Here is a 26,964-nt window from a genome sequence, read left to right on the forward strand (position 1 = left end):
GTGCCCCTCGGGGAGGACTTGGCTCAGCAGAGTGAGGGAACAAGACTTTCCTTGTGAGCAGTGCTCTGGTAAGGGTAGAGACGGGAAGGGTGAGCTGATCTCATGCGGCTCTTCTAGCTTTAATTTCTGTCCTTCTGGAACTAGGAGGAGGGCCAGATAGGGCAGGTGTGTTTGGGGAGGCCAAGTGGTATAGGGGTTAATGTACAGGCTATGGAGTTGAACAGTCTTGGAACACCAGCTTTGTCACTTTCTAGCTGTGTGACCTTGGGCCAATGACTTAACCTCTCTGAGCCTCAGGAGACTTAACTGTAAAATGAGAGTGACAAGAGTTGCTATCTCCCAGGGTTGTTATGAGTATCGAATGAAATGCAGTATGTAGAGCGCTCAGCTCAGTGCAGACCAGTAACCAAGCAATTAATGAATGGTAACCTGCCTTCTTCCCTGCTCTCCCTCTTTCCTTCCTTCTCTCTCCTCCCTGTTCTTCCTTTTCTACCTCTTCCTCCTCGCCCCCCTCCTTCTCCCCAATTTCCCTGCTGTTCCTGAGAAACAAAAACTTACTGTGCAGGAATCCCCTGTCCAAACCTTCCCACTTTGTATTTGAAGGTCGGCACAGAAAAAACGACTCTGCTGCATAGATTGGCCTCTCCCATTGCTGGCCTTTGCAGTGACTTCTACCCTTGCTGGAAGTTTCTGATATCTGTCTGCCATGACTGCCCAGCAGCCAAAGGGTCTCAAGCAGGATGTTTTCCTCTGTGAGTCAGGGTGGACACAGAGCCCAAGGCGTAGGGACTTTTCAAGGGCCTGGGGAAAAGTTTGAGATCTGAAAAAAGTTATTGGCACCAAAACAGGAAAAGGAAACTGTAAAATCAAGAAGTGTTTAATTAAAAATCTACAAAATGTAACATTGTGTTCACGTCATTAATTGTTAAAATTTAGTGTTTCTTTATATTTGAAAACAATTTATAGGCTGGATTTTACTCACTTTGTAAGAGTTCCCCAATATGCACGATAGTTACTGAGAAATTATTGCCAATTGTAAATTAAGTGAGTTGTTCACCAGTTGTAAATTAAATGAGTATGTTTAGCCAAATTCAGTAGCAAAAGTATTAAAAACCCTTTCAAAAATTTTACAGGTAAAATTATTAATATGTAATATTTTAGGTATTTTATACAATACAAGGCCTCTCTAGGGCCTGGGAAAGTCTTTAAAATGCGTTATGCTGTACATGGGAGGCCATTAACCCTCTCTTTAGTTCTCCTATTTTTTTCCCTAGGATAGCTGATTATTCTAACCTTTTGTAAGACATCTGATATTTAGAATTTGTAATAATTTTTTGAAAATGTTCACAATGTAATAAAAAATTGCAGGATATTAAACTATACATCAGTTAGATCTCAAGTTAAAAAAATTCATACATGCATTAAAAAAAAAGACTAGAAAGAAATATACTAGAATGTTAACAGACTCTCGGTAGAAAAACGTGCATAATTAGCTTTTCTTTTTTATAGTTTTCAGACTTTCCAAATTTTCTACAATGAAAATGCATTACAATCAGAAAAACAATTTTTGGTAGTTAAAAATTTTTTTTTTCTTACTACAAAAGTAATTTATGCTCATTATAGAAAAATCACAAAATACATACAAGCATAAGGAAGGAAAAGAAACATGCAAATTCCACCCACCCAGAGACAACCACTGGGTCCTTCCAGACCTTTTTTATGCATACATAAACATTTATATTTTTATCACAAAACGGGATCATTCTGTACATAGTACTGTTTTGAAAACTGCTTCTTTCCCTCACAGTATATATTGAGAACATTTTTTTTTTCAATGTCAACAGCACATTTCTACAAGATGATTATAATGGCAGCATACCACCACATTTTAAGGAGGAACCATAATTTACTTAACCTCTAATTATTAGACATGAATGCTACTTCCCAGTTTTCTCTATTACAAATGGTACTGTAATGAAAATATTTTAAAGCACCTAAGAATTCTTCATTTTCACAAGGAAATCATAAAACACTACCTGACACTTTTTTTTTTTTTTGCGGTACGCGGGCCTCTCACTGCCGTGGCCTCTCCCGTTGCGGAGCACAGGCTCCAGACGCGCAGGCTCAGCGGCCATGGCTCACGGGCCAGCCGCTCCGCGGCACGCGGGATCCTCCCGGACCGGGGCACGAACCCGCGTCCCCTTCATTGGCAGGCGGACTCCCAACCACTGCGCCACCAGGGAAGCCCCTGACATTTATTTTTTGCATGATGCCAGGCTCTGAGGATCCAAAGGTGTTTAGAGGTAGTGATTCGTGCTGTGAAGGAGTTTCCAGTTCGGCAGGAGACAGTGGCAGGAGCCACGAGCTCTGCCTGAGAAAGCCAGGAAAGGCTTCTCTGGGAGGGTCACACTGAGCTGAGACTTGATTGAGTGGGAGTTCACCAGGAACACAGGGTAGGGGAAGCAGGGAGACCTTCACAGACACAGAGAACAGGACAGGAGAAAAAGGGCAAGTAGCATTTAATCTAGAGCCTGGGATGTGCTGGCTACTTTCACGTTTTCTCATTTAACCCTCACATCAACACTGCAAAGGTACTGTTATGATTCTTACTTTCCAGACAAAGAAACTAAGGGTACTGGACTTGTTTAGCTAGAGGTAGAGCCAGGATTTAGACACAGGTCTCACTTACTCTAAAATCCAAGCTTTTTTTTTTTTTTTGCGGTACACGGGCCTCTCACTGTTGTGACCTCTCCCGCTGCGGAGCGCAGGCTCAGCCGCCATTGCTCACGGGCCCAGCCGCTTCGCGGCATATGGGATCCTCCCAGAAGGGGGCACGAACCCATGTCCCCTGCATCGGCAAGCGGACTCGCAACCACTGCGCCACCACGGAAGCCCCCTTTCTTCCTTTCTCTTATTTTCTCTGATGATAGCAGAGGCAGTCCTGTGCTCCGAAAGAAGGTAATCCCTGGCCATTTTAAGGCCTGTGCTACCCCCTGACATAAAGAAGTACTCAAGTTCCAACCCGCTTTGGTCTTTTCCTAACAGAGCTTGAAAGAGAAGTGGGAGCGTCCAGTCGCCATCTTGGGTGCTGTGTTTTGCCGCTGCTTGACTAAGCTGTCGTCTCTCCCTTATATCTTGGCACAAAGACGCAAAGTTAGGCTGAGTGTGTGTTTTGGGGATGGTGAGACATTCAGCGGAGCAGGAGTGTGGGAGCTGGGGCTGGGGTTGGGGAGAAGTGGAGGGTAAGCCGAAGAGGTGGGCCATGCTAAGGCCCATATTCCCGATGTTTGCTAGGGAATGGCATGGTTAAACGGTTCCTTAGGAAGAAGAGCCAGACTGCTCGACAGAGGACGGTTTGGCCTTCAGGGAGCTGGTGTTGGAGAAAATACGACATGGACCAAAAATAACAATAGTTAACATTTTTTGATTGCCAGGCTCTGTTCTAAGCATTTCAAATATTTTAATTCTCTTAATTCTTGCTATTGTTATCCTTGTTTTCCAGGTGAGAAAACTGAAGCGCAGAGAGGTTAAGTAACTTGTCTAAGGGCACACAGTAAGTGGAAAAGCTAAGATTTAAACTGAGGCAGCCTACTCTTAACCTTTAATCTAGTTTAGCCCTTGCAAAGCTGAATGAAGCCGCCTGTTAGCTCCAGGAAGACAGGGGAGGGGAGAGCGGGGGTGGGCCTTTGTAAGTCTGATCACCAGCGCAGAGCCCAATTTCTGAAACATAATGCACTGTCAATAAATATGATTTATTAATATTTATTATAATAGTATAATTAAAGAACACTATATTAATGTATGTTATAATTGTATATAATATTATAATAATATTAATGATTAAATGTGGATGAGATTTACCTGAATTAAAACAGTGGCATGGGGGTGGAAGGGAAGAATGTTTCTGAATTAGAATTGCAGGATCTGGTGACAAGACATGGGGTGAGGAGTGGAAGGGGAGGATTCTGGGTGGCTGACTTGGTTTCCAGGTTGGCGAGCAGGAGAAGGGGGTTGTGGAAGAGCGCTGTGCTTGGGCCATATTAACTCGAGGGGCCCATGGGCTTTAGCCTTGGCCCTGAAGAGCACCTCCCATGGGAAATATATACAGCTTGTTCTTCTGGTTTTGATAGCAAAACTAACAGGTTTACAAACTTCTCACATGTTAATTAAGAAACTAATTAAAACCCATCAGTTCTAAAAGGCATATGGTTTACTTAAGGTTGATCCAAGATTGATGTTTGCTAAAAACAATGTTTTAATAACTCATAAAATGAATTGGCTCTAATAATACTAGCATGGTGTTCTAATTTACTGGTTATGTTTCACATGTGTTTTTTTCCATTTGGAAGAAATTAAATGAGATAGCCTAGATAAAAATGCCTAATGCCTCACGATCATTTAAAATTAGTTTCCTTGTCCTTGAACTCCACAGCAACTCTGTGCAGTAGGTAAGGTCTTTATCCCCCTTTTACTGATGAGGAAACAGGCATAATTAAGAGAAGTTAAGGGACAAACACAAGAAGCTTCTGCAAGGAAGTAGAAAAGTCAGAACTCATACGTAGCTCCCCCACTATTACTGTAAAATAAATTATCTCCAAACTTAGCAGCTTAAAATAGTAAATATTTATCTCACACAATTGCTGACAGTCTGGAACCTGGGAGTGGCTTAGCTGGTGGTCTGGCTCAGGGTCTCTCATGAGGTTGCTCTCAAGCTGTTGGCTGGGACCTCAAGGTCTGAAAGCTTGACGGGGGCTGGAGGTTCCATTTCCAAGCTCACTCATGTGGCTTTTGGCAGGAGGCCTCAGGTCTTCTCTATAGGGATGCTCATGACATAGCTTTACCCAGATTGAGGGATATGAGAGAGAGAGAGAGAGAGAGAGAGAGAGAGGAGAAGGAGAAGAAGAGGAAAAGTGAGGAAAAGCAACTAAGATGGAATTCTTTATAACCTAATCTCAGAAGTGACATTGCATCAGTTCTGGCATATTTTACTCCTTAGAAGTGAGTCACTAGGTCAGTCTACACTCTAGGGGAGGGGACTTCACAAGGGTGTGAAAGCCACGAGGAAGGGATCATTGGGGACCATGTTAGAAGCTGCCTACCAAGGGCACCTTTTCCGCTGGATACAGTATCTTGTCGTTTTCATCTTTGCAGCTACTCCCCCCACCCCTCCCCCAATACGTTATGAACGTCATAAAGTTGCAGTGTGACCAGTTTGGAGTGATGCATATTTTCTGTAGACAACAGCATTGAACTACTTAGCAAATCAGGAAGTGGAAAATGGTTATAAAGGGATCCAATTACTTTCCTTGCCAAGCCAGTGTAAAATGTGACATGTGAAAATTGGTGAAAAATTAATTAGGACAATTAAACTTATTTCCACTTAAATACATTTAGGTGTTAATTGGTGGTCTGACTTGAGGTTTATTTTAAGGTGGATTTGTTATCTTGACTCTGTCCTTTAAGAAATGATCTCTGTTTAAATGCCAGGAAGCCTCCTGGTCTTGCTGAGAAACAATGTCTAGTTCATTGTCACGGTTCTTCTCCAGATGGGACTGATCAGGGTCAGAATGGCCCAGGAGGCAAAAAGGCATTTGCTTTGGAAACCACATCAGGAGGAAAATCTTTCCACTGCCTGAGGGGCTTTTCTGGGAAGGCTGAATGGCAGTGGGAAAGGCATTGGATTGTAAGTGGAAAATACAGGGACTCCTTACATCTCTCTGCTGTGATTTTGGGCAAGACTTTGCCTGGGTTTCGTTTTCTATATCTGTAAAATGAGGTGGTGAGAATAGATAATGTCTGAAGTCACTTCACCCAGAAAAGTCCATGACTGTCAAGTACAGTGGTCTCGCTATGGGAGGGATCCCCTGCAAAGGTTTTCTTTAAAAAATTATTCTTAGTGTGATCTCTTTGCTAGAATTTGTTTCATAGAGTATCCATCTGTCCTGGTTAAACATAGTAGGTTGAAAGCGTGTTTACATGCATGCTGTTTTAAAATCCCATCGAAGTGATAGGGACGAAGGGCAAGGGCAAAGGGGGACAGCAGTGGACAGGAGAGGGAGGGAAGGAGCAGATATTGCAGAGCCTGCAGCAGGAGATGCTCACGAGAATACAAAAAGCTTGCCCTGCAGAATCCCAGAAAGGCCCAGGAATTCCACGGAATCACTGAAGGTGGAGTGAGGGGAATTAAGTGAAAGCCTGGATGACTGATTGGTGACTTTGCCTTCCCCTGACACTTCCACCCTCCTTCACCACCTCCAGGCAGGAGACCGGAAGACTCTTCTCTGGAAAGACTAAGCAATCCCAGAGGAAGGAGCTCCCCAATGAAAAAGTCAATGTGCCTCCTGGTCACCTAACAGTGACTGCCACCATTGACAAGCCAAGTCACACTGGCAGCTGCCCATCAGCTTTTAGTGTCTCCTTCTCAATGTGACCGCTCGGCCAAAGATCACCAGACATGTGAGGAAAGCCTCCCGACAGGAGAGAGAGACTAAAAAAGGTGGACAAAAGAAACTGAAAAGAAAAAGAGACAATGCAAGGAACAAAATAAAGTATAGTAGTTTTCCCCCGATAGACGAGAAGACACTCATCCCAATTTCTGCTCAAATGTCAGTTCATCAGAGAGACTTCCCCTGGCCACTCTGTCCAAAACAGTATCTCCCATTACTCTCCACCTCCTCATTCTGCCTAATTTCAGAAAGAAAGAACAGAAATAAGTAATATGAAAAAATCTCCCCAGAACCGAAAGACATACATTTCCAGTTTGGCAGGGTCCGCTAGGTGCCAAACACAATGGGCAGAAGACTCCACTAGAGCACATCTCGGTGAAATTTCAGAACCTCAGAGGTAAAGAAAAGATCCTAAAAGCTTCCCGAGAGACCCCAAAAAGTGGGCTTTTACAAAGGATCAGCAAATCAGAATGGCCTCAAACGGCTCAATAAAAACATCAGAAACGGGCTTCCCTGGTGGCGCAGTGGTTGAGAGTCTGCCTGCCGATGCAGGGGACACGGGTTCGTGCCCCGGTCCGGGAAGTTCCCACATGCCGCGGAGCGGCTGGGCCCATGAGCCATGGCCGCTGAGGCCGCGTGTCCGGAGCCTGTGCTCCGCAACGGGAGAGGCCACAACAGTGAGAGGCCCGCGTAAAAAACAAACAAACAACAAAATCAGAAGCTAGAAGAGAATAGAGCAACGTATCAAAATCCTGAGGAAAAGTGATTCCAGCCTATAATTCTGTATTGAGTTCAATGATCAATTAAGTGTCAAGGGGAAGTAAAGACATTTTAGACGTGCAGGCTTACCTTTCTTGGAATAAACCAAGAAAGAGGGTGACATAGGGTTCAGGGGGTCCATATCAGGACAGTGGCAAAGGAAGCTTCCGGGATGATGGGAAATGGAAGCAGCCAGTCCAAAGGGAAGGAGAAAAACCGAAGGTTCCAGGAGGGAGGTCTGCGAGAACAAAGAGAAGCGGGAGGTGACCTGACTGCTTGGTGTCTGGAAACGTTAAAAGGCTGGTAGAAGGTGTAAGAAAAGTCATTGTTAGATATCCAGAATACTAAGCAAATGAGAAAGAGAAAAAAAAAAGCTAATTACTAACTTCAGGGTAAACAAAAATTTGTCCAAGAAAAGAAGCATATCTTGGTACGCTAGTTCAAGTGAATAAATATCATAATAAAGCAAACGTTAGGTGTTAACTTAAGCAAGAGTTGTAACTACATTGAGCAGAAGAGGGGAACAGGTCATGCTTTAGAAGACCTCACTCATCGTGCTGGCCAAGGGATGACAGAGAAACGCACAAGTCGAGACATAGCCTCTATGCTTGTTCTTTAGACATAGGAAGGTTAATACCAGAAAGCAATGTGCAGAAGAGTGACGGTGGTTTCCTCTGGGACTAAAAGGAGCTGTTTTTTGTTAAAAGTGTATTTAGTACAATTTGACTTCTTAAACTAGGAGCGATCATGATATTGAGAAAAATAAAGATGAAGTTTAAAGACTGTATCCCATGTATAGACAGTTCAGATTTACCCCTTCATCAACAGCCAGTGTGAACAGAAGAAAATCATGGCCAGAGGTAGGACCTGGCTCATGCTTGCACTGCTCCCTGAGTGTGAGGCCCGGAGGTTGTCCTGCTTGCAAATCCCTATTGGTGATGGATGTCCCACAATTCTGTAGTGACCGTGGGGAGAGAGAGTAATGGGTTGAGTGAAAGGATTATGGGTTCAAATTTAGTTTCTGCCGCATATTAGCCAAGCAGTGTTAGGAAAATAACAAATCTCCACATTCCCTGAGCACCCACCAGGACTTTTGTTAGATATTGGGGATACACATCTCCATCCTCGAGGAGTTTAAGGATGGGAATGGGTTAGTTTCCTCACGGATAAGATGGGAATTCATCTACTGTGTGTATGAGCCTGGCATCGAGCCTGGCCGCCGGGCAGACACAGCAGTGCTGGGGGCCGTGACCCGCAGAACACACAGAAGACTGTGGGATAAAGAGAGGCCGGGAACGCGGCATCATGGGGCAAAGACCCCAAATCAAAGCACTTGTGCTTGGGGGAGGGGGAGGGGGCGGAACAGTGATGCCTGTTCCATCCAACCCTGACTGAGCTGCACCATTATATTTCCTTCTTTAGAGTGTCCTTCTTAGGACTATCTTCAGAGAGCTGGGATTTTAGGATTTTAGAGGTGAGAGCCCTACAAAATATCTAGGCCACTTACTCCTGCACTTTGGCAATTCATAAATCATTTCACTGCAGTCCTGTGAATCCGTGGGTGGGGACCAACACTGAGTGGGGGCCTGCTTCAGGCACCCTTACTCACCCACTCCTTCATGTTGCAGGTGAGGAGATCAAGGGTTGAGCACAAGTCAGCTGCGGAGATGACAGCAGAGCTGGACCGAGAGCCGGCCTCCGGGCTTTGTCCTCAGCCTCGGTTGCATCACATGTGTACCCTCAGGTGAGCAGTCAAGAGTGGGATCACGGACTAGCTCTCGCCGCCGTGGAAGGACAGAGGAAAACTTGAGGAGAATGTCTTCCCATTGAGGCTAGAGCCCTCTCTCACACCTTCCCAACACCCCCAAACTGCCTGCAAGATAACTCTGCAGCCCCTGATTGGGTCTCTGCCTTGGACCTCCTCCTCAGCCTCTCCTCTCTAAGACCCTCTGCGGGAGTCTTCATTCTCCGACCCTGTAGCACTGGAGGCATTTGACATTGTTGGCCATTCTCCCCCTTGAGCCCCCTGGTATTTGGCACCAGCGTCTGTTGGTTCCCCAACTGGCCCCTAAGCGGGCCTTTCTCCTTCACTCACTCCTCTTCTGCCTTGCAAATGTTGGTTTTCCTTAGAATTTATTCTTCATCCTCCAGTGATCTCACGCATTACCACTTACATACATTCCCCAGCTTTTATCCCAGTGTCGTTCTCTCCTCCAAGCTCCAGACTCATGTTGTTAACGGGTGTGTTGACATCTCCACCTGGAACCCTGGAAGGCACCCCAAGTAACGTGTTGCAAACAGGAAGCTTTGTTTTTCCTTCTAAACCTGCTCCTTCCCTTTTCCCTGTCTTGCCTAATACTATCACCCTCCATTCAGCCTCCACTTTGGAGTCAAACTTGACACTTCTTGCTTCTTTCCTGCCAGTTTCACACCAGTCACAAATCCAACCCATCCTTTCTTAGACATGTCTTTCTAATCTTAAAAGTCTTCTAAACCCACCCACCTTCACTGCCTGGCTGTGTTGTTTCTTTTTTTCGCTAGTGCAATATTTTCCTCATTGGTCTGCACTCTCTCACCTCTCTTCAGCCCAGCCTCTTTATCATCTAAAACACAAACCTGAGTACGCTACTTTCTTTCTGATGAAACCTCTACTAGAATAAAAATAAAAACAGCAAGGAGAATTTTTTAAAGTGTAATCCTCAGTGCTGATGAGGATGCTGTGAAACAGGCACTCTCATTTATTGCTAACAGAAATGCAATTTGTCGAATCATTTTAGAATGCTGTATAAGAATACAACATAAGAGCTTAAATATCTTGTCTTTGACCCAGTGATTCCATTTCTGAGAAGCTAAGGAAATAACCCCAGCTATGAAAAAGTTTCATGCACAAAGATATTTGTTACATCATTATTTGTATAAAGAAAAATGGGAAATAACCTAACTATATTACAATGGAAGTAATCTGTGATACTGGATGGCCTATTATACAGCCATTAAAAATGACATTTACTCATAGAGGACTTCCCTGGTGGTCCAGTGTTTAAGATGCCATGCTTCCACTGCAGGGGGCGTGGGCTTGATCCCTGGTCAGGGAACTGGGATCCTGCATGCCACACAGCAGGGCCACACACACAAAAAAAGACATTTACTCATAGAAAAATAAGACAAAATAAGATACACTAAAATATTAGTAATGATTACTTCTAACTGGTGGGATTATGGATGACTTTAATTTTCTTCTTTATAATTTTCTATATTTTCCAAACTTTCTACCATAAACAACTATTATAATTAGATAAGAAATTTATTTTTAAGTAATGCTTAGAATAAGTTTATGGTAACTGACAAAAAAAGCAGCATACCAAATGGTACATAAAACATAATCTTGATACAAACACGAATAAGAGCAATAATGAAATACAACAAACTTTCATCCCAATTGCTTCTAGGTGACAGCACCATGTGGGATTTTTTTGTTGATTTCACCTTCCTGATTTTCCAACTGTAGTGGAAAAAGAATGAACATTTGTGTGCATAGGTACATACACACACACACACACAATATTAAGGAACTCTTCATTGCCCACAGGATTTAATTCACACCCCTTAGCGTGGCCTTCATGCTACAGGGACACCACATGACATTTTTAAAACTTGAGCTGTAATTCACACCATAAAATCTACCCTCTCTGTACCTACAACTCAGTGGTTTTTCCTACATTCACAAAGTTGTGCAGCCATCACTACTAGCTAATTCTGGGGTATTTCATCACCCCATTTATTCTGGGCATTTCGTACAAATGGAATCATACGCTATGTGGCCTTCTGTGTCTGGTTCTCTCACTTAGCATAATGTTTCGGGATTCATCCATGTTGTGGCTTATATAAGTGCTTCGTTCCTTCTTGCTGCCAAAGAGTATCCGTTGTATGGCTGTACCACATTTTGTCTATACATTTATCAATTGATGGGCGTTTGAGTTGTTTTCACTTTTTGGCTGTTGTGATTCATGCTGCTTTGAACACTCATGTACAAGTTTTGGTGTGGACATAGGTTTTCAGTTCTCTTTCTCATATAGGAATGGAATTGCCAGGTCATATGGTAACTCAATGTTTAACTTTTTGCGGGACTATTTTCCAAAACACCTACACCGTTTTACATTCCTACCGGCAATGTATGAGGGTTTCAATTTCTCCACATCCTCGCCAACACTTGTTAACGTCTGTCTTTTTTATTATAGCCATTCTAGTGGGTATAAGGTGGCAACTCATTGTGGGTTTTTTTAAATAAATTAATTAATTAATTTGGTTGCACTGGGTCTTAGTTGCAGCAGGCGGGCTCCTTAGTTGTGGCATGAGAACTCTTAGTTGCAGCATGCATGTGGGATCTAGTTCCCTGACCAGGGATCGAACCTAGGCCACCTGCACTGGGAGTGCAGAGTCTTAACCACTGCACCACCAGCGAAGTCCCATCGTGGTTTTTTTTTTTTTTTTTTGGCAATACGCGGGCCTCTCACTGGTGTGGTCTCTCCCGTTGTGGACCACAGGCTCCGGACGTGCAGGCTTATCGGCCATGGCTCACGGGCCCCGCTGCTTCACGGCATGTGGGATCTTCCCGGACTGGGGCACGAACCCGTGTCCCCTGCATCGGCAGGCGGACTCTCAACCACTGCGCCACCAGGGAAGCCCCCATCATTGTGTTTTGATTTGCATTTATTTGTTTAATGACTAATGATGTTGGGCATCTTTTCATGTGCTTACTGGCCATTAGTATATATTCTTTTTTTTTTTTAACATCTTTATTGGAGTATAATTGCTTTACAATGGTGTGTTAGTTTCTGCTTTATAACAAAGTGAATCAGTTATACATATATATATGTTCCCATATCTCTTCCCTCTTGTGTCTCCCTCCCTCCCACCCTCCCTATCCCACCCCTCTAGGTGGTCACAAAGCACTGAGCTGATCTCCCTGTGCTATGCGGCTGCTTCCCACTAGCTATCTATTTTATGTTTGGTAGTGTATACATGTCCATGCCACTCTCTCACTTTGTCACAGCTTACCCTTCCCCCTCCCCATATCCTCAAGTCCATTCTCTAGTAAGTCTGTGTCTTTATTCCCGTCTTACCCCTAGGTTCTTCATGACCTTTTTTTTTTTTCCTTAAATTCCATATATATGTGTTAGCATATGGTGTTTGTTTTTCTCCTTCTGACTTACTTCACTCTGTATGACAGACTCTAGGTCCATCCACCTCACTACAAATAACTCAATTTCATTTCTTTTTATAGCTGAGTAATATTCCATTGTATATATGTGCCACATCTTCTTTATCCATTCATCTGATGATGGACAGTTAGGTTGTTTCCATCTCCTGGCTATTGTAAATAGAGCTGCAATGAACATTTTGGTACATGACTCTTTTTAAATTATGGTTTTCTCAGGGTATATGCCCAGTAGTGGGATTGCTGGGTCGTATGGTAGTTCTATTTGTAGTTTTTTAAGGAACCTCCATACTGTTCTCCATAGTGGCTGTATCAATTCACATTCCCACCAGCAGTGCAAGAGTGTTCCCTTTTCTCCATACCCTCTCCAGCATTTATTGTTTCTAGATTTTTTGATGATGGCCATTCTGACCGGTGTGAGATGATATCTCATTGTAGTTTTGATTTGCATTTCTCTAATGATTAATGATGTTGAGCATTCTTTCATGTGTTTGTTGGCAGTCTGTATATCTTCTTTGGAAAAATGTCTGTTTAGGTCTTCTGCCCATTTCTGGATTGGGTTGTTTGTTTTTTTGTTATTGAGCTGCATGAGCTGCTTGTAAATTTTGGAGATTAATCCTTTGTCAGTTGCTTCATTTGCAAATATTTTCTCCCATTCTGAGGGTTGTCTTTTGGTCTTGTTTATGGTTTCCTTTGCTGTGCAAAAGCTTTGAAGTTTCATTAGGTCCCATTTGTTTATTTTTGTTTTTATTTCCATTTCTCTGGGAGGTGGGTCAAAAAGGATCTTGCTGTGATTTATGTCATAGAGTGTTCTGCCTATGTTTTCCTCTAAGAGTTTGATAGTTTCTGGCCTTACATTTAGGTCTTTAATCCATTTTGAGTTTATTTTTGTGTATGGTGTTAGGGAGTGTTCTAATCTCATACTTTTACATGTAGCTGTCCAGTTTTCCCAGCACCACTTATTGAAGCGGCTGTCTTTTCTCCACTGTATATTCTTGCCTCCTTTATCAAAGATAAGGTGACCATATGTGTGTGGGTTTATCTCTGGGCTTTCTATCCTGTTATCTCTGGGCTTTCTATCCTGTTAGTATATATTCTTTGGAGAAATATCTATTTAAATCTTTTGCCCATTTAAAAATTAGGTCATTTGTCTTCTCATTGAGTAGTAAATATTCTTTGTATATTCTAGACACTAGTTCCTTATCAGACATATAATTTGCAAATACTTTCTCCCATTTTGTGGGTTGTTTGTTTACTTTCTTGATGGTTTCCTTTGAAGCATAAAAGTTTAAATTTGATGAAGTCCAATTTATCTATTTTTTCTTTTGTTTTGTGCTTTTGGTGACATAGCTAATTTCTTATTTAGGATTTTAGACTTCCTGGCCCGGTCCAAGGTCATGAAGATTTACACCTAGGTTTTCTTCTGAGAGTTTCATAGTTTTAACACTTACATTTAGGTGTTTGATCCAATTTGAATTACTTTTTGTATGTGGTGGGAGGTGGGAGTCCAACTACATCCTTTTCCATGTGGATATTCAGTTGTCCCAGCACCATTCGTTAGAAAGACTATTCTTTTCCCATTGAATTATTATAGCACGCTCACTGCAAACCAATTGACCATAAATATAAAGGTCAGGTGACATTTTTAGCTTAATTTCTAGCTTCATCAGACTTCTCAATTTGCCAAGCTTTTCCTTTCCCATCTCTGATACCTTTGGAAAAACTGGTCCTTCACCTGACTTCCATTTGTCTTGTTTGCTGACCATCTTCATTCTCTTGATGTTATCTGAACCCACAGCCGTCCCCTCTTCCCCTGGCAGTCAGATTCAGGGCTCTTGGAGCATTTTGCTCAGACCTCTGTCATTACTCTATCCACATTGTATCAAAGTTATTTATTCATGAGTCTGCCTAGAAGGATATACTTTAACCTATCCAAGAGCTGCAATCACGTCTTCTTTTTCTCTGAAGCACGTAGCACAGCACCTGGCACCTAACAGGGATTTCATAAATGTTGAGTGACCATTGACTGAAATTTCTGAAAATTAGGACTGCAGTGAAGACTTCAATGGGAAGAGAAAAGAACAAATTATATTGGACCAATGCCTCCCATCCTCTCTTTCTCCAATCCCAGAGAACAGTATTTGTTCATTTATTCTAGAAGTTTTTACTGAGTACCTATTATGTGCCAGGCATTGAGCTAGAAGCTGAAGATAACATGGTGGACACAAATAGACATGAGCCCTCCCCTTAATGGGAAGTACAGTGTAGAGGGTGAAATCGACATCAATCGAATAATCATATAAACGTGAAAAATATGAGCCCCTGTCATGAGACCATGTCTTGTTCTCTCTACCTACCTCCTGCTCGTGTGGTTATTGACAGTTTGGCCACCTGGCTCCCTGACTTCCTCTGCACCTCTCCTCCTGCCATTGTCCACGGTGACTGTAAGATCCACATAGACGACCATGCATCCCCCTGCCTCTCGTTTCTTTTCTTTTTTTTTTTGCGGTATGCAGGCCTCTCACTGTTGTGGCCTCTCCCGTTGCGGAGCACAGGCTCCGGACGTGCAGGCTCAGCGGCCATGGCTCACGGGCCCAGCCGCTCCGCGGCATGTGGGATCTTCCCGGACCGGGACACGAACCCGTGTCCCCTGCATCGGCAGGCGGACTCTCAACCCCTGCGCCACCAGGGAAGCCCTGCCTCTTGTTTCTTGATGCCTCAGTGCCACGATCCCCGTCGTCTACCTCAGCCACGGAGTCAAACACAGACCTGGCCACAACCACAGTCCTTCTGGAGTTTCCATTCTAACCGTAGTCAGATCATCACCACACATCACCCCAGCTCAGTTATCCTGGGACTCCCATTCCCACGATTCTCTGATCCTGCTGAGCTCTTCAATGCCTCGACCACTTTTTTCACTGTCCTTAGCAGCCCTGACCCAGGCCCTCCCTTTCCTCCTCACCCAGCCTGGACTCCATGGCCTAGTATTATGGTTGCTCCATAACATCCTTGCTCTGCTGTTTCCACCTGCCAAAACCCCCGCCCTGGTTAAACCCAACAGAGCACAGGAACGTGGCCGGAGAAAACACCCGCAACAGCCAGGACAGGTTTCATTTTACATTTAAGTCTGCAAATCAGTGGACTGCCTCCGCACTGCCCAGCGGTCCTGTTGCAGTGCCCAGTCACTCTGCCACTCTCCAAGATGCCTCTTTGTCCCTTCTCCTCTTTTCTCCAGCTTCACTGCCCTTCTCTTGCTGGCATCTTCCTATTCATGGGGAAAACAGGCCATCAGAATGCTCATTCCCCACCACAAACTTACCAACCTCCAGCATCCATACATGTTTGCTCTGTCCTCTCTTCTGTTGCAAATTACAGATCATCCCTGTGCCTGTGTAATGCCAAGCTCTCCACCTGGGCCCTGGACCACATTCTTCCTCACCTGCTCAAGGACTGGCTGCAATTATCTCCTCTCTCATGAATCGCCATTGTTGCCCTAGCTCCTGGAGCCTTCCTTTCAAGCATACAAATATGCTGTAATACTTCCCATCTTAACACAAATAAAAAACAAACCGGAAACACCCTCCACAGAGCTCATGTGCTCCCCTGGCTCCTTCCCTATTTCTCTGCTCCTCGTTTTGAGCAAAATTCCTCAAAAGACTTGTCTGCATGCCCTCCAGCCTCATTTAGTACTTTCCCAATTTGCTGTCTCAACCGTAGCCACCCTGGCCTTCTGCTGTTCTTTGGGCTTACCAAGTTCATTCCTGCCCCAGGGCCTTTGCACTTGCTGTTCCTTCTGTCTGGAGTCATCTTTCCACACACCTTTGCATGGTTTGCTCCCTCATTTCACTGGGGTCTCTGTTTAAATGTCATCTGCTCAAAAAGGCTTTCTCTGCTACCCTTTTGGAAACCATTACCCCTACCCCTGATGCCACACCAATCCTAACCCAGCTTAATTTTCCTCATAGCACTGATCACTGCCTAGCATTCTATTACACATGTATGTGTTTATTTGATTATTGTCTCTTCTTCTGTTAGAATGGAAGCAACCCAGGGCCTTCTTTTGTTCGCCACTACATTTCCAGCCTACAGAATACCATCTGACACATAGTAGTCACTCAATAAGTATGAATTAATGAACATATGGATGGCTTTACACGATTCTATGAGATTGTAGGAGGGAAGGATTCACCCAGTCAGGAGAGGTGGACAAAGCTTCTTTGAGAAAGTGTGCTTACACTGATATTGGGACAACAAGAGAGGGTTAATCAGGTGAGGGAGGGAGGGACAAAAGTTCTAGATAGAAGGAGTATGCAAAGGTCCCGGAGCTGGAAGGAGTGTGGTGAATTTAAGCTGAGAGAAGGCCTGCTTGGGGGCACAGGGAATGAGAGGGAGCGGGTGTGCGGCGGGCAGGAGACCAGGCCATGCAGGGCCTGGAGGGCTGTGATACTGCTCTGGCTTCTGTCCTAAGAGCAGTGGGAGGCCTTGGATGAAAGGCACAATGTGATTAGATTTGCATTTGAAAAGATCCCCCGATCCACTTATTATTGCTAATAATGATGATATGATGATGATGATAAACGCTTGCATCTGTATCGTAAAAGGTCTTTTTCAAAGTATTTTCACGTCCTCTACCCTAGCCTCAGCTTCTTGAATCCATCAATAAAAGCTCCCGGACTTGAGGATACAGAGTTCTCCTGTTACAGGGATCATGTTTTCTGAATCCCAAATCAGGGCACATGGTCTGACAAAGGACTCCCCCCCTCACCTTCTTTTTTTAGAGTATCCAGGAAGCTATACATTCCAATCACATTGAATTCCACATTTAACAAACTGCCTCAATTAAGAAAAGATATGCCCAGCCATTGAGACTGTTTCAGAAAGCTAGGAGAATATTATTACTGTAAGTGGTAATAAATTATTACTGTAAGTGGTAATTCCCCCCCAGCCAGCCCCGTCCTCACCAAAGCACGATCACACTTTTAGAGTGACATGTGTCCTAACATTGTTGGGCCACGAGTTCAGTACATTATGACAATTTTCAAAGTCAACCAAATTTATTCTCCCTCCTCCCCTCAAAAAAAGCAAGTGTTCCCGTGAGTCTAAAGTCTTCCTCTCATTTTAGGGATGGGCAGGAAAGCAGAGGGAAGGATGAGGCCTGAGCCTCTTGGGAGTCAAGGGATCAAGGGGTCATTTCCTTCTGAGCAGAATGTCCCTTCAGTGAGGTATCCCAGGCTAATATGCTTCTGTCTGTTGCTGTTGTGTACTTTGTTTGTTTGTTTGTTTTTTGCGGTACGTGGGTCTCTCACCGCCGCGGCCCCTCCCGCCGCGGAGCACAGACTCCGGACGTGCAGGCTCAGCGGCCATGGCTCACGGGCCCAGCCGCTCCGTAGCGCGTGGGATCCTCCCGGACCGGGGCACGAACCCGCGTGCCCTGCATCGGCAGGCGGACTCCCAACCACTGCACCACCAGGGAAGCCCGCTGTTGTGTACTTTGAATGATGATGAACCCACCGAATTTATGACTGGGAGACAGCCCTGGGGAAGGCAGGAGTGGACAGTGTGTAGTACCGGGGGCAGATGAGGATGAACAAAGATTATCTGTTTAATAGATACTAGACATAAACGTGCCTGTATATGCACAAATGCATACAAGGACACTGAAATCAAGTCCTTTTCTCAGTTTGGCCAGGAGATGGGCAAAGGGACTTAGTGAGATCTTGTAAATAGACCAGTGGGCGTTAAGGGGTCCTTCCAGAAGTCTCCTGGAGAAAAGCAAGAAGAAAGGGTAACTTTCTGGGTGATGACTGTGGAGACCAGTCAGAAAGGAGAAGGTGGAGTGAACTCTAGGGACCCGGGAATTTATGGCAATCAGCTGTCAGAACTGAGAACATCAATGAGTCACGTTCATTCCCTTTGGTATTAGTAATTGGCATCATTTCACTGGGAAATAAAAGGCTGAGATGTGATTTTATAACTGCTTTTAAGTAGGGAGAAGGTTTTCCTTTGGAAGATGGTCATGAGCTGTTTTCAACCCTTAGGAGGAGGAAACAACTCATTCCCAAGCTGGTTGTAGATTTCAAGAGCTTTTCAGCTTAAATATAAGAACTGCCTGACCCTGGGGCTGGCTCTCAGTGATGACTCAGGAAGATCCCAGAGTGCCCTGAGCTCTGAGTACAGAGCCTTGGAGCTGGAGATCCCTTGGGAGGTGTGTTGTCCTGCTCCCCAAAGCCTCCTCCTCCTCCAGGTGTGGGGGACACCTGCCCAGAGCCCTTAGCTCTCTGGAGGGATCCTCAGATGGTGAACCCAGTCACTTTCCGGGAAGGGCAATCTCCTGTCCTCTTGGGGCGCAGTGGTTGAGTTCTCCATCGAAACTGTGAAGACAAAAGGACTGTGTCCTCTCCGGGGCCATTTGACAGGAAGAGAAGTATGACAGAAGGGAGTCAAAGTGGGAAGAGACAGCAGTCTTAACTGATGGTTGTTAACATATTTTACAGAAGCAGGTGACCACGTAAACGCATTGCTGAGGGGAGCTCCTGAAGTTCCATTAGCTTCAGGGTAAATCTGCCTTTGGTGCCCAACATTGTATGTTCATGCTGTCACTGAATCTCCACAATATTCCTATGAGATAAATATTGTTCTTTTGCAATTTTCCAGAAGAGACTGAGACTTGGGGAAGTTAGGAACTTGTCACACAACTAGGGTGTGGTGGGTGGCCCGGATTTGAAGCAGGTTAGCCCGACTCCAGAAGTGTCTCTCTAACCACTGCTCTCCACTGCCTCCTCTTACTCTCCAGGAGCTTCTAGTTTCCCAGAGAAGCCAAGAACATATAAGTAGTCCCCTCACTTCCTTCCAGTGAGTCACTTCATCAAAAACAGGGAGTTAACTAGGAGGAGGTAAGGAGAGACAAGTGTTCCAGACAAAAGGATCGTGCAAAGGTCCTGGGGCTGGAAGGAATGTGGTGAATTGGACAAGCTGAGAGAAAGGCTGCATGGGGCACAGGGAATGAGAGGGAGCTGGTGTGAGGCAGGCAGGTCTCAGGTGTTGGCATTCCTCCTGTTTAGAATAGCTACACCCCAACTCTGTTCTAATTTTCTCCACTGCACTTTTTTTTTTTTCTTTTTGGCACACCATGTGGCATGCGGGATCTTAGTTCCCCCGCCAGGGATCGAACCATGTACCCCCTGCAGTGGAAGCGCAGAGTCCTAACCACTGGACAGCCAGGGAATTCCCTCCATTGCACTTTTGATCAACTGATACACTCTACATTTATTTTCTGTCCCCCTGCCTTCTTCTAGAATGTGAGCTTCACGAAAGCAGGGACCACATTTGTTTTGTTTATTTCTGTGTGCCCAGTGCCTAGGACACTGTCTGGCAGTGTAGAAGGCATTCAATATATTTATTGAATTAACCAATGAAGGAATTAGTTAGTTATAGTACCAGCCTGTTTTTGGTAAATGCCTGAAGAATTTACAGCCATCAGGTGTTATAGCAGTTAGAAGACCAAAAACATTTCAGACCAGGGGATTATCAGAGAGGTTTCCAGAAGGAGGTCTGCCTATGAAGGATGGCTAAGCTAATATATATATTTAGGAGGCAATGGTAGGGGGAAGGGATAGGATGGTAACGGTCCAGCAGGCTGCTTGGCATGCCTCCCAGCCTCCGCCAGCCTCCTTGGATGTGGGCCTCTGTGCTATATTCACACATCATCTAAGTGGGTTGTGAAACACAGACACTAGCTACCAAGGGATGCTATGGTTTCTCCTTCCTTGGAGATCTTTAAAAATAGGAATAAGAGATCAACTGTCCTAAATTCTTTAGGAAGGGAAGCACTGACATTGTTGGCTCCTACAGTGTATCAGGCAGTTTAACTTTGTCATCTGATACAGCATCTCAAGAACCTGTGAGGCTGGCACTATTATTATTATCCCCATTTTATAGATGAGGAAACTGAGGCTCAGGGAAGGTAAGTCCAAGGTCACACACCTGGTACAAGATGCGAATCTCTGACTGCAGAGGCTGCAGTCTTCCCACTACCCTCAGGCCCTGAGGCACTCTCTTCTAGGCTGTCTTTTCAGGGCTTGCACATTCTGTATTAGAATAGCACATGGTGCTACTTAAGGTTGACTTGTGATAATTGTGATGGCAAAAGTGACTCCTGTCACGTGACTGAATGCTGTTGATTTTAGGCAGCATTTCTTTGAGGCAGGAGCTTGGACCAGACAACCCATTCATGCCTCCCCTTCAGTGCTGTTCTAGTTACAAAGAGTGCTGTGAGTACCAGTAACAGCTTTTTAGTCTAGGGGAATATGGATTAATCACTGAATTAAACACTGGGTTCCCCATGTGGAGGTGTAGTTACATTAGTGCAGTGATGTATTCCCACACCCTGTAGGTAGAGAGACCTGGAAGTAAGTGTGTAAGAATTTTACAGGGGAGCAGAAGATGGCAGGGAAAGTGAAAGTTGGGACTTGGAAGGCACATGAACTTGACCCCTTATGCATGCCATTTGAGAAGTGGCATGAGGCTTTGACATCAGACAGCCCTGGGTTCAAATCCTTGCTTTGCCACTTCCTAGCTGGGCAGTCTGGGGCGAGTCAGATAACATTTCTCTGATAGTCATCATCCTTTAGTTGTGTACGATAGAAACCAACTCGGGCTGCCATGAGCAGGGAAGGGTCACAGAATGGACAGAAAAGCCCCAGCCCCTGACCTCAGAAAGGGCCAATGGCTGACCTCTTCAGAGTGTCCAGCAGCGCTGGCCTGAGCATTACTCCATGCAGACCGAGAATTACAGCAGAGCCCTGTGTCCCGTACCTCTGGGCAGGAGGGCAGGGTACATTGGCTGTCAGTTTCATCAGTGAGGGAGGGGAGTTCCCTGAAGCAGAATCAGGGCAGAAACTTTGGATAGCCACTACTGCTTCTGAGCCTCAGTTTATTCCCCTGTAAAATGGGGATAATGATACCTGCCTTGCAGAGGTTTATTATAAGGATTCAAGTTAATGTAAGTGAACTGGCTTCCACAAAAAACTTCCAGTAAACAGTAGTTATTGTTATAATATAGTCAAATCTTTATTATCCCTTTTGCAGATGGTCTTTGGTAACTTATTTATTTGTCAATTCCAGGGTGCATCTTTTTTAAAAAAGGAACATATCCCTCCATAGCTAAAATAATATTGATATCATAGTTAAAACAATTAACAATAATTCCTTTATATCATCTAATATGTGAAAATTTTTTTGCAGTACTTAAATCTAGCCTGACGACTGCCTGTCCCAGCATGGTCTCTCTGTGGGCTAATGGAGGATAAGCTTATTGTAATATTCGCCTGAGCCAAACAGAATTGGAAAGGTACATTTGTTAGAGGAAAAAAAAAATGATGGACTGTATTTCAAGACTAAATAGAGTTGATCTGGGATTTCCCTCTGTTTTGGTGTATTCAGGTCACCACTCCCCCTCATTAGTACCGGCTGTATTTAACACTGCCACAGTTAATGAAAGCTTTAGTAGTTAAACACGTACACGAAATTCCCTATTACTCCAGGGTGCGTGTCTCAGTCTTCTGGTGCGATTCAACAAATATTTATTGAGTGCCTACTATATGCAAGAGATTTCTCATTATAACCATTCTTGTGGAGTTCTTGAGCCAAACTTAAGTTTTTTTTGTTTTTTTTTCTAGTAAATTTTATACATCAGAAGCCAGATTTGGCTGTCTAAAGTGGGAGAGAAGGAGAATTACTTGTCTATGAATTTTAAGATCTACTAAAAGGAGCCCTCCTGGTTCCCTTGGGGACAAACATTTCATAATATAAATGTTTAAAAATCAACCAAGATTTAAAAAAAAAAAAGGTTAGCCTGTTTGTTTCTTCTCACCCAGTGACGCTTTTTCTATCAAAGAAAAGAAGGGTCTTCTGCTAAATCTAGGAAACCACAGCCTTTGTGGTTTTGTTGAAGCAGGGAAAGACAGCAATTCCCAACCTGGAGTCTTCCCCAAAGACTGCTGTTTCCAGTTCCTTGAGCCAGAAATTGCTGCTTTCAAGACAGCAAGAGGAGAAAGAAAAGTTCTGAGCCAGGGTTAAAAAGGTACAGAATATAGTGTTTTATAAGACCAGATGTGAGCAATGATGTGGGGAAAATGGGCCCTCTTAGAAGCTGCTGGCGGGAGTGTAAATAGATACAACCTTTCTGGAGGGCAATTTGGAAGTACTATCAAAAGCCTTAAAAGTGATCGTACTCTTGGAATTGATCCCAAGGCAATAACTAGGGCTATACTCAAAGATTTATCCATAGGAACAGACATTGCAATATTGTTTAGAATAGTGGAAAATTGGAAATAATCTAAATGTCCAGTCATAGGGGACTGACTTAGGTTGGTTTAGTAACTTATAAGGCATCCGTCCATCATGGAATATTGTTCAGGCATTAGAAATAATGTGGTATCCTGGGATAAACCATAATGGAAAAGAATATTAAAAAGAATGTATACATATATATATATGTATAACTGAGTCATTTTGCTGTACAGCAGAAATTAACACGACATTATAAATCAACTATACTTCAATAAAAAAAAAGAAATAATATTGTAGAACTGGAGGTTCCAGGATCCATGGTTCAGGGAGTCTGAAATTATATGCAAAATTGTGTGTGTGTGTGTGTGTGTGTGTGTGTGTGTGTGTGTGCACATTTTGGGTGAAAGGGAGAATTCTTATGGATTCTTAAATAGGTGCATGACCCGAGAGAGTAAAAAAAGCCCCATTGTAGAAAACATTTAAAACAGAAAGATGTCGACAACATATTATTAAGTGAATAAATGAAGGATAGATTAAAACAAATATAATATGATCTTATTTTTTTAAAAAAATGTTTGTGTGTGTGTAGGAAAAAGATTAAAATGTTATCCACCCAAATGATAACCATGGTTATCTCCGAATGGTAGGATTATAGGTGATTTTTTCATTTTTTTGTTGAATTTTCTAAAATTGTTACCATGAGTATACATTACTATTATATTTCTTAAAAGCACTTTAAAAAAAAACTGTAAGAGTAGGGGCTTCCCTGGTGGCGCAGTGGTTGAGAGTCCGCCTGCCAATGCAGGGGACACGGGTTCGTGCCCCGGTCCGGGAAGATCCCACGTGCCGCGGAGCGGCTGGGCCCGTGAGCCATGGCCGCTGAGCCTGCGCGTCCGGAGCCTGTGCTCCGCAACGGGAGAGGCCACAACAGTGAGAGGCCCGCGTACTGCAAAACAAAACAAAACAAAACAAAAAACAAACAAAAAAACCATAAGAGTATGGACCCTACAATCTAGAACTACAGTGCCTGGGTCCTGACTTACCAGCTGAAATGTCTACAGTAAGCTTAACTTCTCTAGGCCTCAGTTTCTCCATCTGTAAAATGGGGATAATAGTAGTTCATATTAATAATTGTAAAACACCAGGGCCTGGCCTGAGGTAAGTGCTCAGTGAAGGTTGGTTATTGTTAACAAAACAAAAGTGAGGCAGTGTGGTATGTGCATGAGCTTTGGAGATGCATAGGCTTGGGTTTGAACCCAGGTTCACGGCTCTTTAGCTAGTGATCCCCTTATATGAGCCTTACTTTTCCCATCTGTAAAATGGACACAATAATATCTACCTTGAAATCAGCTAGGCTGATTTCAACACTAGAGAAATACATGTGCCTAATGTATAGTAAGGGCTCAACAAATGATAGGAATGTTCCAACTAAAGTAGAGTGTATCCTTTGGGAATTGACAATCAGTGTTTAAAGAACTAATCCTTTTGCTTTTTTTTTCCACACCTTAACACAAATGACTCCTCATTTACCTCATGCTAAAAGCACTGCAATGAAGAGGGTGGCTTAGCACAGGCCTTCAAAAACTAACATTCCACCTGTCTAGCTAATATTGCCACTGTGATTACTAATAAGTGTTACCTCTGGAGTTATTATCATTTTTTAAAGGCTGGCATTATTTTTCTTTCTTTTTTTAAACTGAAGTGTAGTTGTCTTACAATATTATATTAGTTTCAGGTGTACAACATAGTGATTTGATATTTTTATAGATTCGCACCATACAAAGTTATTACAATATTATTGACTATGTTTCCTGTGCTGTAATGTACATTATGTCCCTGTTACTTATTTATTTTGGAGTTATTACTATGTACTGGTCCTGGGGTGAATCATTCTTGTTTTTCTCTGTTCCTACTCTATTATCTCCTATTTCCAGAACTGAGCTACTGACGACAAAAAAAATATTGCTTATATACAAAAGAGGAGTTATTAGAGTTGACTAGAGCTTAGCCATCCTCTTCTTTCAATTTCCTTGTGTGTCCCGAACCCCACCTCCACAAATTATCTAACTAAGATATTACCTTGCTGAGGACCATCATCTCTTCTGAAATTTTATGGGATTTTGGTATTTGCTAAATATTTAATATGTGCTTGGCACTGTGTGAAGTCATTGTCATATGTCGTCTTGTCTAGGCTATAGGCTGAATCTTCACTTGCCCTCATACTCCACAACCGATCCACTGGCAATTCTGTTGGCTCTTCTTTCAAGATAAATCCATAATCCAACTGCTTCTCCGTACCTCCACAGCTACTACTTTTGCCAAACCACCCTTGATTCTTACCTGAATTAAAAAAAAAAATAGACTTGATTTTTTAGAGCATTTTTACATTCACAGCAAAATTGAGTGGAAGGTTCAGAGGTGTCCCCTATACCCTCTGCCTGCCCCAGCCTCCCACATTATTAACATCCCTCACCAGACAGGTACATTTGTGACAATCAGTGAACCTACACTGATACATCATTATCACCCCAAATCCATAGTCTATATTAGAGTTCACTCTTCGTGGTGTATGTTCTGTGGATTTTGACAAATGTATAATGACATGTATGCCATTAAAATATCATACAGAATAATTTCACTGCCCTAAAAAAATCCTCTGTGCTCTGCCTATTCATCCCTTCCTCCTCCAACTCCTGGCAGTCACTGATCATTTTGTTTTCTCCATAGTTTTGCCTTTTCCAGAATGTCATATAGTTGGATTCATACAGTATGTAGCCTTTTCAAATTGGCTTCTCTCACTTAGTAATATGCACTTAAAGTTCCTCCATGTCTTTTCATGGCTTGATAGATCATTTCTTTTTAGTGCTAAATAATATTCCATTGTCTGAATGTATCACAGTTCATCCACTCACCTACTGAAGAGCATCTTGGTTGTTTCCAAGTTTTGGCAATTTTGGATAAAGCTGCTCTAAACACCTGTATGCAGGCTTTTGTGTGAATGTTTTCAACTCCTTTGGGTAAATACCAAGGACCATGACTGTTGGACCATATGTTAAGAGTATGTTTAGCTTTTTAAGAAACTGTCAAACTGTCTTCCAGAGTGGCTGAACCATTTTGCATTCCCACCAGCAATGAATGGGAGTTCCAGTTGCTCCACATCCTCAGCAGCATTTGCTGTTGTCAGTATTCTGGGTTTTGGCCATTCTAATAGATGTGCAGTGGAATCTTATTATTGTTTTAATTTGCATTTCTTTTCTTATTTATTTATTTTTGGCTGCGTTGGGTCTTCGTTGCCGCACACGGGCTTTCTCTAGTTGCGGTGAGCAGGGGCTACTTTTTGTTGCAGTGCGCGGGCTTCTCATTGTGGTGGCTTCTCTTGTTGTGGAGCATGGCTCTAGGCATGCTGGCTTCAGTAGGTGTGACACGTGGGCTCAGTAGTTGTGGCTCATGTGCTCTAGAGCGCAGGCTCAGTAGTTGTGGCGCACGGGCTTAGTTGCTCCGTGGCATGTGGGATCTTCCCGGACCAGGGCTCGAACCCATGTCCCCTGCATTGGCAGGTGGATTCTTAACCACTGTGCCACCAGGGAAGTCCCAATGGTATTGTATTTTTAATTTGAAATTCTGCTTGTTCATTGCTAGTATATTGGAAAGTGATTGACTTTTGTATATTAACCTTGTATCCTGCAAACTTGCTATAATCCCTTATTAGTTCCAGGAGTTTTTTGGTTGAATCTTTCCAATTCTCTTTATAGACAATCATGTCATATATGAACAAAGAGAGTTTTATTTCTTCCTTCCCAATCTGTGTACCTTTTATTTCCTTTTCTTGTCTTATTGCATTAGTTAGGACTTCCAAGATGATGTTGAGAAGGAATGGTGAGAAGGGGTATCCTTGCCTTGTTCCTGATCTTAGTGGGAAAGCTTCCAGTTTCTTACCGTTTATGTATAATATTAACTGTAATTTTTTGCAGATGTTCTTTACCAAATTGGGGAAATTCCCCTCTATTTCTAGTTTGCTGAGAGTTTTATCATGAATGAGTGTTTCATTGTGTCAAATGCTTTTTCCTCATCTGTTGGTATGGTTATGTGATTTTTCTTCTTTGGCTTGATGTGATGGATTACATTAATTGATTTTCAAATGTTGAACCAGCCTCCCAAACTTGGGGTGAATCCCATTTGGTCATGGTGTATAATTCTTTCTATACATTGTTGGATTAGCTTTGCTAATACTTTGTTGAGGATTTTTGCACC

General features: G+C 43.4%; 1 long non-coding RNA gene across 2 annotated transcripts in view; it reads left to right on the forward strand.

Moving 5' to 3' along the window:
- The window catches only part of LOC137230246 (uncharacterized), a 123,202-nt gene that overhangs the window by 55,975 nt on the left and 40,263 nt on the right, over positions 1 to 26,964 (forward strand). For both annotated transcript variants that reach the window (XR_010946052.1, XR_010946053.1), the window contains one exon: positions 8,834 to 8,949. This is a non-coding gene — a long non-coding RNA (uncharacterized lncRNA). The remainder of the gene's footprint in view (positions 1 to 8,833; positions 8,950 to 26,964) is intronic.

Source organism: Pseudorca crassidens, chromosome 9 (assembly GCF_039906515.1).
Source record: "Pseudorca crassidens isolate mPseCra1 chromosome 9, mPseCra1.hap1, whole genome shotgun sequence".
NCBI lineage: Eukaryota > Metazoa > Chordata > Mammalia > Artiodactyla > Delphinidae > Pseudorca > Pseudorca crassidens.